General features: G+C 43.8%; 1 non-coding gene across 1 annotated transcript; it reads right to left on the bottom strand.

Moving 5' to 3' along the window:
* Nucleotides 1-9,147: 9,147 nt before the first annotated feature.
* On the bottom strand, nucleotides 9,148-9,257 carry LOC123609999. The gene has a single exon (XR_006718039.1). It is a non-coding gene; the product is annotated as a U6 spliceosomal RNA (small nuclear RNA).
* Between the last annotated feature and the right edge of the window lie 506 nt (nucleotides 9,258-9,763).

The raw sequence follows: 9,763 nt of genomic DNA, 5'->3' as shown, positions 1-9,763 counted from the left end.
GGGGTTCAAACTCACAATCCTGAGATCAAGAGTCACATCCTCTACCCACTGAGCCAGCCAGGCGCCCCGACTTTTTGAAAATACTTAATAGATGCATGTAATTCTTTTCTCTTTGACCTTGAAGAATGTTAAGGATGTTAATTTAAATGAAAATATGAAGGTGTTGTCTGAAAAATTTAAAGAGAAATTTATTCCTATAATTGTAGAAATTCCAGCTATAAGGGAACAAGCTCAGTAGGCACCTGGAATGAGAGTAAGAGTTTTAAACCTCCTCAACACTATAAAATGTGTGCAACTTTAAGTTACAAACAATAGAAGTAATATCTGCTCATAAGAAAAGTTCCATGGTACACTGAAGAATTTAGAGAGTGCTTAGAATAGCATATATGTGGGGGGTTATTGTCACCATAAGGTCCATCCAGAGAAGTTTGATGAGGATGGTGAGAGGGTCAGGATGGCCTATTTTATACGGAGTTCACTCAATCTGATATATTTAATTGAAAGAGGAGACTGGGGCGCCTGGGTGGCTCAGTCGGTTAAGCGTCTGAGTTTGACTCAGGTCATGATCTCAGGGTTCCTGAGTTTAAGCCCCGGGTCAGGGCTAACCGTGAGTGCAGAGCCTGCTTGGGATCCTCTCTCTCCCTCTCTCTCTGACCCTCCCCAACTCATGCTTTCCTCTCTCTCTCTCTCTCTCAAAATAAATAAATAGATAAAGAGGAGATTCATGGAGTGCATGCTAGTTCTCTTCATGTGGAGAGGCTGTGATCTTCCTCTTTGCTCTAGGTGGAAGCTCCCAGCCTGTCGGCAGAGGTCCAAGCAGAGTAGACAGAGGCAGGAAGAACCTTCTAACCCCAGAGCTATGCTTGCTGAAGCCCCGTGAGCTCCCTGCCTGGGCCTCCTGGATGGGCTGTCTGGGCTCTCTGTGATCTGGGATAGTAAAGTGTACGTCATTCAGAATATTCACGTGTAATTGATTAGCCTGTTTATTTACAACAATAATAATAGCGATGATGACACTGCAGTTTATCATTTCAGAGTATGCATGTACTGGTAGCCAATATAATGAAAAAGAAAGGTCCACTTGGAACGTTTAAAAAAGTTTTAAAAAACGTTTACTTATCTAGAGACAATGAGTGAGCACAGGGGAGGGGCCGAAAGAATCCCAAGCAGGCTCCCTGCTGTCAGCGCAGAGCCCAACTTGGGCTCAGTCTCAGGGGCTGCGAGACCATGACCTGAGCCGACATCCAGAGTCAGACGCTTAACCGACTGAGCCGCCCGGGCGCCCCGAGAACATGTTCACTTAGAGAAATGAGTTAAAGAACCAGGGAAAATATTCTCATTAGGCCGCATGGACCTTGCAGGCAGCTGTCACTTTCTGATTAAATTCAGGCTGCAGCCTGCAGCTCTGCTGAATTTGGAAAAGTGACTTAAAGAAAGTGAAGTTACCCTCCTCTTTCACGTGGCGTTGAAGAGACACAACAGATGAACGTGGGGGAAGGGAAGGGACAATAAGATAAAAACAGAGAGGGAGGAAAGCTGTAAGAGACTCTTAAATACAGAGAACAACCTGAGGGTTGCTGAGGGGAGGCGGGGGGATGGCCTAAATGGGTGATGGGCATTAAGGAGGGCACTTGTTGCCAGGAGCACTGGGGTCTACTCCTGAAACCCTTAGTACACCATATGTTCACTAACTTGAATTTAAAAAAAAAAAAGAAAAAAAGAAAGAAAATGACATTACCCTCCTCTTTAGACAACTTCTTTCAAAGGACTTTTATTTATTTGTTTTTGTTTTTGTTTTTTTACTTTTTAAGGGGACTTAAGGTAAGAGAGAAGTCAAATGAGCCCATTTTCCTTTACGCTAGGTTCTAGTTATAAGTACACGTGGAAATAAAAGAAAAATGTGAAGTCAATATATAGTTGTAGGTTTATTAACAACATGTAAATTGTAATGCCATAAAATTACGTGATATCCCAAAATTGTGTCTTTTATTCATTTATATTACCGGAGGGGGGAATTATTCTGTATTTTCTGAAACAGTATAAGCTCTGTTCACTTTGGATAATAGGATATAGTATGCCTTAAAATGATAAGGGGTCTTTTCACATCCATTATCTCATTTAATGTTCAAAATAACTTTGAAGGGTAGATACTGTTATTCCCATTTAATGGGTGGAGATTCTGAGGCGTAGAGAGCTTAAGTAATGTGAGAAGTCATGATATGTTCAATAGCAGGCTTGGGACTCACCTGTTGCCTACAAATCCCATGATCCTCTGCGGGCTGAGGCATGAAGGATGAGTCAGAGTTGGCAAGAACACCAGAGGTAAGAGGATCAAAAATATGGTTTTAACACATTATCAGCTCTTCGTTTTCCACCTACTTAGATGTGAAAGAGGACCATACAACGTGATCTTTAGAGATATCGGCCTCCAGACTGTCTAGTTATATACTCCACGGAACAGGTATTATCAGGAAATCCTGTTGTTTTCTCTGTACCAAACCTTATTTTCTCTAAGGGCATTGTATGAGTTACCTACCTGAGATGCATTCCTAGGGTTAGGTGTTTTCAAAAACAAGAGAAAACATCAGTTGTTGCTTCTAGGGTTTTCCCTCCTGCTCCCCACCTCCCTCTTCCTGCAGCTCAGACTCCCTTCTGAACACCAAGACGGAAAGAACCCGAAATTCTGAGGATATGAGAAAGATGGAGATTTCATTACCAAGCCGTCCTGTTAGTCTCTTCTGTGCAACTTCCTCTGATAACTGGAATGGCATTGCTTCTTGTTGCTTCTTTCTATAGACACCTAAACACTGATTTTTTTAAAAAGTATAGAGGTAATAAAATCATATTATCCCAAATTAGGAAAAAAAAAAGCATTTTGGGAACCCTTTGCTAATATGACTACTTAGCAATTCACCATAGTTTATTTTAGCCTCCCTCCCTTTTTTTTTTGGTACTTCGCAAAATAATTAGGGTTGGCTGCCTATGTGGTCTTTGCGGAAAGAATCCAGTCACTTTAAAATGTCATCAGGGAGCAGAGTAGAAATTACTGACACTTTCTCTGGGGATCTGGAGAAGCTCTAAAGGCTCAGCTTTGCCCCGAAAGGCTTCCTGAACCCTCTTCCCAACAAAGGTATGTCTCCCATTCCCACCTTCAGGAGAAATGTTCCTTCCAGCTGCTAAGAGAAGACAATTCTCTTCATATTCTTTTGATTACAGTCACCCTGCACATACAGTGTGGTACTTTGCTCTTCCATTAACATTATCATCGACATAGTTTTCCTTTTTGCTACGTGGCTTCTGCACCACCAACTCTGATGATTTACTGAATAATAGTAATAATAATTTACTGAAAAGGTAGCCGCTCACATACTTATCCATTCCCCAGATTGTTGGATGCTTAGATTGGGGTTTTCTAATGCTTTGTTTGTGACCAATCAGTCATAATTATGTTATTTCCATTTGTTTGAATTTTGAATTGTTTTACGGTATGCTTGGTCCACGTGCACATGTAAGCATGCAAACATGACCGAAAGACTTGTAAGTAAGAAGCATATCACTCCATCTTCCAGTTCTCCAGGTCTCCTTTTGGGAGGCAAGTGTGGGCATTGGGTTCTGTGTGTCTTTCCAGAGACTATGTGTGGATGTAGGGGTGCCTCTTTTTTTTTGTTTTGCTTTTGGGTGCAGATTCAGTGTGGGCTAGAGGGCTGCTGCTTGTCGTGTGGTTTGTACAGGTGTCCTGCAGCCTTGTACAAATGGGCTGCTTCCGCTTGAAAGAAAGGGCCTGGTTTACTTCCCACCAAGGTGCTACCCACTCTCTGAGCCACGTGCGGGCAGGGCTGCTGGAGGACCAAGCAGCGAAGCCAGGCTTATTGACTAAGTGTGCTGGGTGGCCACAGCAGAATGTATTTAACTAGTTATCTCTTGACGGAAATTTGGGTTATTTCTTGTATAAACTACAACGTGCACCAATAAATAACCGTCGGCATGAACATTTGTGTATTAAATTCCCGGAAATGCAATCGCTGATAAAGGGTGTATGCACGGGCACGCATTCACACTGATGAAGTTAACGCCCAGAGCTGGCTGGAGGTACGAAGAGCTGCCTGCTTCGGAGGTCCTCAAGCAGAGAGGACCCTTCAGGGAGCGTTTGAGAGGCCATCCAGCACTGGCAGGCTCTGGAGCCAGCTGGCCTGGTTTCATGGACCCTGGACAATGATTTAACTCTTTGGCCCTCGGTTTTCTAGTGGAGACGAGAAGCAGTCAAAAGGTTCACGTCATGGAGCAGTTGTGTGTAGTTCATGCCAAGCGCTTAACATACCACCTTGATAAGTTCCTCGTAAATGTCAGCTGCGACTATCGTCGTCATCACCGTCATGTTACCGGACTTCTGAGAACCTTGGGGAAGCCTGAGAAACTTTCACATTTTAGATTCCTTTGATTTAGGGAGCACCTCAGGTCACTGGATTTCAGTGAGGACCGCCGTTCATGATGAGTTCTCGTTCTGCTTCCTGTTTTAACTCGCCACTGATGAGCTTCCAAGATCTGAGACCCCCTTGGGCTTGTACAGTTGCCACTCTCCAGGAGGGAACCCTGCTCTGCCTCTTAGGAAGACCCCACTAGTGTGGACAGCTCACCATCCCATGGCGTGGCCGGGTGTGTGTGCATGCACGCAGCCAGGTGCAAGTGACTTGCAGCCGTCTGCTTCATTCCCTGGACAGTCGCAGCCAGGGGCCAGTTGCGGAGCCCTTCCCAGGGTACTGACGCTGGCAAGCAAGTGGCGGGAAGGAGGAGCAGGTGTCTCCAGTAACTGACTAATTGGCCTGGCTCTAGACCTCGTTTTCCACGTTCTGAAAGGGTTTTGGCAGCCGTATTAACTCCCCAAATTAGTTAAATGTTGCGTGCGTGTAAAACAGTTTGCTGCCCCGTCAGAGCTTGGAAACATTTCTTTTCCTAAAGGTGATGACAATTTTCAATGTTACAAAGGGAACAAAGACCTTATTTGCAAATTAACACATCAGTACCGAGCCACATAAATGTAATTCGAAGAGCGGACGCGAGCCATGCGAGTACGGTCAGTCCTCTATTCCGCGTGGAGGCTGTGGGCATGGCAGCTGTGTTCTCACTACAGCGTGGCTGGCCATCCTACTTGCTGGGGGCCCCGGGCTTCTGTTGGTAGCTTTTGTTGATGTCATTTTTGCAAAATCAATGTGGGTGTTTGAAGCAGTCCGATTTTTGAGAAGCTGTGTCCTTGTTATAGACAGCCTGTGAGTGTTCTGTGAAGTCAGAGAAGGTTCACAGAGCTGCCTTGGGCCAAGGGGCCTGTTTCAATAGCTCTAGATCACTCTCCCTGACTGAGCTCATGTCTGGCCCACAAGATAGACGGTGCCCTTTCTGTGCAGCTTTCATTTCTTGCTCCTTCCTTTTGCTCTCAAGGAATAGAGCTCTGCCTCTGATCCTGCACACCTCTGAGGTGTGTATGAAACTGAAGCAGTACCCTGACATTTCTCCCTCAATTAATTACACAAACATTTCTGGGTGGCATGAGGTTTCTAGTCTCTGGCAATCAGGGAGCTCATTTCTTTCTATTTCCCAAAATATTTCCCAGTGACCCAAGTAGCATCAGCTCTGCAGTTTACTTCTGGCTTCCGTCTTGTCATGAATGTATTTATTTCCACTGTGATACATATCTGAAATGCAATGTGAGAAATGTGTTCTTGTTTTCAATTTTTTTTTTTACATTTATTCATGTTGTTTAAAAAAATTTTTTTTAACGTTTATTTATTTTTGAGACAGAGAGAGAGCATGAACGGGGGAGGGGCAGAGAGAGAGGGAGACACAGAATCGGAAGCAGGCTCTGAGCCATCAGCCCAGAGCCCGACACGGGGCTCAAACCCACGGACTGTGAGATCATGACCTGAGCTGAAGTTGGACGCTTAACCAACTGAGCCACCCAGGCGCCCCTATTCATTTTTGATAGAGACAGAGCACAAGTGGGAGAGAAGCAGAGACAGAAGGAGACACAGAATCCGAGGCAGGCTTCAGGCTCCGAGCTGTCTGTCAGCACAGAGCCCGACTCACGGGGCTCGAACTCACAAACTGCGAGATCACGACCAGCCAATATTGGACGCTTAACTGAATGAACCACCCAGGCACCCCTAGAAATGTGTTCTTGTTTTAAAGGGAAACCAGATGTCAACATTTTTTGGCTTTGTCAGCTTGCTCTCCAACTGTCTGGTAGACTTCAGAATGACCATTAATCTCGGGCAGGACAACATTCTACATGAGAAAATATAAAAGAGTTGTAGTTTTCTTGAAGTTTAAAAACTATTTCAAAACAAGGGGGAGGGGTTCCCCATTGAGTAAGGCCTGTGGTCACTCCAGGCCTGTGTCTACTTAGCTGTTGAAAATAAAGGGTCTTTCTATAATAAAAATAACAACAATAATAATTTGTATTTATAAGCTCTCAACTATTTACCAAGTATTTTCATAGACACAGTCTCCTCTTTCCTACTAACTGTACTATGAAATATTAGGGAGAAGCATAATAATGATTTGTGGCTACTTTTGAACAACAAAAAAAGATCCATTTCAAAAGGCTTAACTAAACAGAAAAGCCAGGGACCAATGAGCAACTCCATTTCCATATTGCATCTCAGAGAGTTAAATGATGCACCCAAGGCCCTACCCAGGTCGTTAAGAGACAGAGACCCATCTGAACCCAGGCCTTCTTTTTATGCTAGAGCTTCTATTCTATCAAGGTCTACCAACCATCTGGGTCTGCCTTCCCCAGGATGCAGGATTTTCCATTTTAAAATGGGACAGACCTGGGCAAACCAGACTGTGTTGATCACCCTGCCGCTCTGTCACCTGAAAGGATACCTGACCCAGATTGCTGGTCTTCTTCCAGGGCTCTCCCTGGCTCACGCTGCCCTGACACAAACACATCACACAAATATATCAGTGTTGCATAAAGCCACCAAGGAGACTTTATAGGGTGAACAAGACAGAAAGTCAAGAATGGAGCCCTTGGGATACTAACATGTTAGTAGTGAGTGGAAGACAAGAAGTCTTCAGAGAAGATTGAAGAGTAGAGTGACCACCTCCCCCCGCCTCCCCATCCCCGTTTGCTCTGGAGTGAGCCATTTTTCTATTCTGGGTGAGGAAGTAGCTCTTTCTCATTCTCCCTTGCACAAATTGAGCAAGCCTCTGATGGTTATTCTTCCTCTACATGTTTTCTACATGAATGGAATGAATGACAACAGGACTGAGATGTCAGAGCTCTGAGATTGAAAAAAGTAGGCATTTGGGGTGCGCTGGGTTACTCAGTCAATTAAGCATCTAACTCTTGATCCCAAGGTCATGGAATCAAACCCAGTTTTGGGCTCCATGCTGAACTTGGAGACTTCTTAAGATTCTCTCTCCCTCTGCCCCTCCCCGACTCACACTCTCTTTCTCTCTCTCTCTCTCTCTCAAATAAATAAAGTAAATAAATAAAATTTTAAAAATACAAAAATGTATAAAAAAAGAAAAAGTAGGCATTTAAACATCCTAGAGAAGAGAAGAAATACCAGAGAAGAGCATGAGGTAGGAGTTTGCTTGGAATTTTATGAAGTGAAGACAGAGAGGGCTCCATTTTCCTTTGCAGTTGCTGTCTGTCTTGTTTGGGACTCTTCCCAATGTGCTTTTGCCCACTTGTCACCAGGACATTGGAAGTCTGCCTTAATTATCCCTTCTAACTTCTGTGGCTCTGTTCCACACAGCTTGGCTGTTGGCAATTTTCCCAATGTGGACAGATGATGAGGGAGGGAGGATGTTCAGCTAGGAGCCACTGGAAGGAGGAGTGGGAGCTTTACTTCTGTTCCCAGGTGTTGGTTTACAGGCCACTCTGTCCAGACCCTGGTTCGCCACTCCTGGACATTCCCATCTTTTGCATTTTGTCTCCTTTTGGTGCCCTTAAATTAAGTCTTCCATAACTATTTTGTCTGAGGTTAAGTTTAGTTGAACAATCATTTGTGGACTATTATCTGCTAGCCAAGCCCAGCCAGGGACCTGTTCTGGGCTTGAAGAGATGAATTAGACAGTTCCAGAGAAGACTTTGTCTGGGAACGCCAACTCCAAAATTATGTCACTGATAGGGCAACACCTACCATGAGAGCAAAAACACTTCTAAGCACCCATGGGTTCATATTGAGATACATTAAAAGTACATATGGAAAATATTACAGACAGTGACCCTCCTTCCTTGAGTTCTGAGCAAGGCAAGAAGGTCAGGAGAGCATGTTACTATGTTGCCCGTTCATATGACCACTTAAAAATTTTAAAAACTTATCAAGCCATTAGTATGTGACCCACAATTTTCTAACTCATTTGCAACTCATAACAGCCCTATGAGAGGTAATATTGCTGCGTTGATGCAGCATAGAAACAAAGATATTGTGAAACCAGCCAAGGGACAACCAGCTATAAGTGACTTAGCTAGAGTTTAACTTGAGGCAATCTGGAACCATCCCTGTATGCTGCCGCTGGAAATCACTGGCTTGGTGGATAAGTGCTGGTTGACTATATTAGAGTGGGTGTGTTGCAGGGGAGAATAGTAACATCCCAAATGCTGGATCCTTTTGGTGAAAAGTCTTGGAGAAGTTTTGCAACCATCCAAATCAAGCCATTCTCTATTTTTCTTCCAAATCTTTCTTGGACTAACCCAATATGCTAGGATAGCTTCAACACATTATATGTTTTAGCACAATGACTGCTGACTTGAGTCTTGATTTGGAAATCAAACTCTGGTTGAAAGTGGTGCTTGCCCTTCCTAGTAGAATTACCACAATTAACTTTTATTTCTAGAGAATATTGGATTATATACCCTATGATTCTGGGAGGAAGAAGCCCCCCCACGTATAAAGTTAGTAGAAGATGTGGTTGCATTTGAAAGTCTTTATGGAACTCTTTGGAATTCTAAATAAAAATTCCAGGAAGGCTTGGAGGCTTCTGGACAGCAAAGTCACTTTTAGGGACAAAAAGATATTTTACTTTCTAGCAAATTCTCAACTTCTAAGAATGGTCTCTTTCTTAAATGTTAATAGGAAATCATTGTGCAGCAGGGATGCTATCAAATGATATCTTTTTTCTTCATGGTCGCTATTTTTTTTTAATATGGAACACTTCACGAATTTGCATGTCCTCCTTGTGCAGGGGCCACACTAATCTTCTCTGTATCATTCCAATTTTAGTATGTGTGCTACTGAACAAGCCAACGCTGGTTCAGTGGAGAAGGGCTTGAGTGGAGCCCCTTTTTCTAGCTGTTTTCTGGGCACTCTTTTCTCCCTGAACTGAGTGTGGCCAGGCACTGGACACGGAATCCGTACTTAGATTAAAATATGGATATTCTTGATTTATACTCTACAGAAAGATTGTCTGCATTTCCAGTGAGTGACTGACAGTATTTATTAAAAAAATAATTTACCTTTCAGCTTATGCTTTTGCTCTTTGCTGCTCCATGGTGCTCTCCATCATTGAAGAGTGGCCCATTTGATTGGGGCCCCTGGGTGGCTCAGTCAGTTGAGCATCCCACTCTTGATTTCAGGTCAGATCATGATCTCATAGTTCGTGAGTTTGAGCCTCCTGTCAAGCTCTGGGCTGACCTTGTGGAGCCTGCTTGGGATTCTTTCTCCCTGCCCCCCCCCCCACCCCTCTACTTCTCCTACTCACATTTTGTCTCTCTTTCACTCTCTCTCTCTCTCTCTCTCAAAAAAAATAAACATTA

The sequence above is a fragment of the Leopardus geoffroyi genome, chromosome B2, assembly GCF_018350155.1.
Source record: "Leopardus geoffroyi isolate Oge1 chromosome B2, O.geoffroyi_Oge1_pat1.0, whole genome shotgun sequence".
In the NCBI taxonomy this organism is placed as follows: domain Eukaryota; kingdom Metazoa; phylum Chordata; class Mammalia; order Carnivora; family Felidae; genus Leopardus; species Leopardus geoffroyi.
Note: the sequence above shows the minus strand (reverse complement) of the source record. Positions and strands in the feature narration are given on the sequence as shown.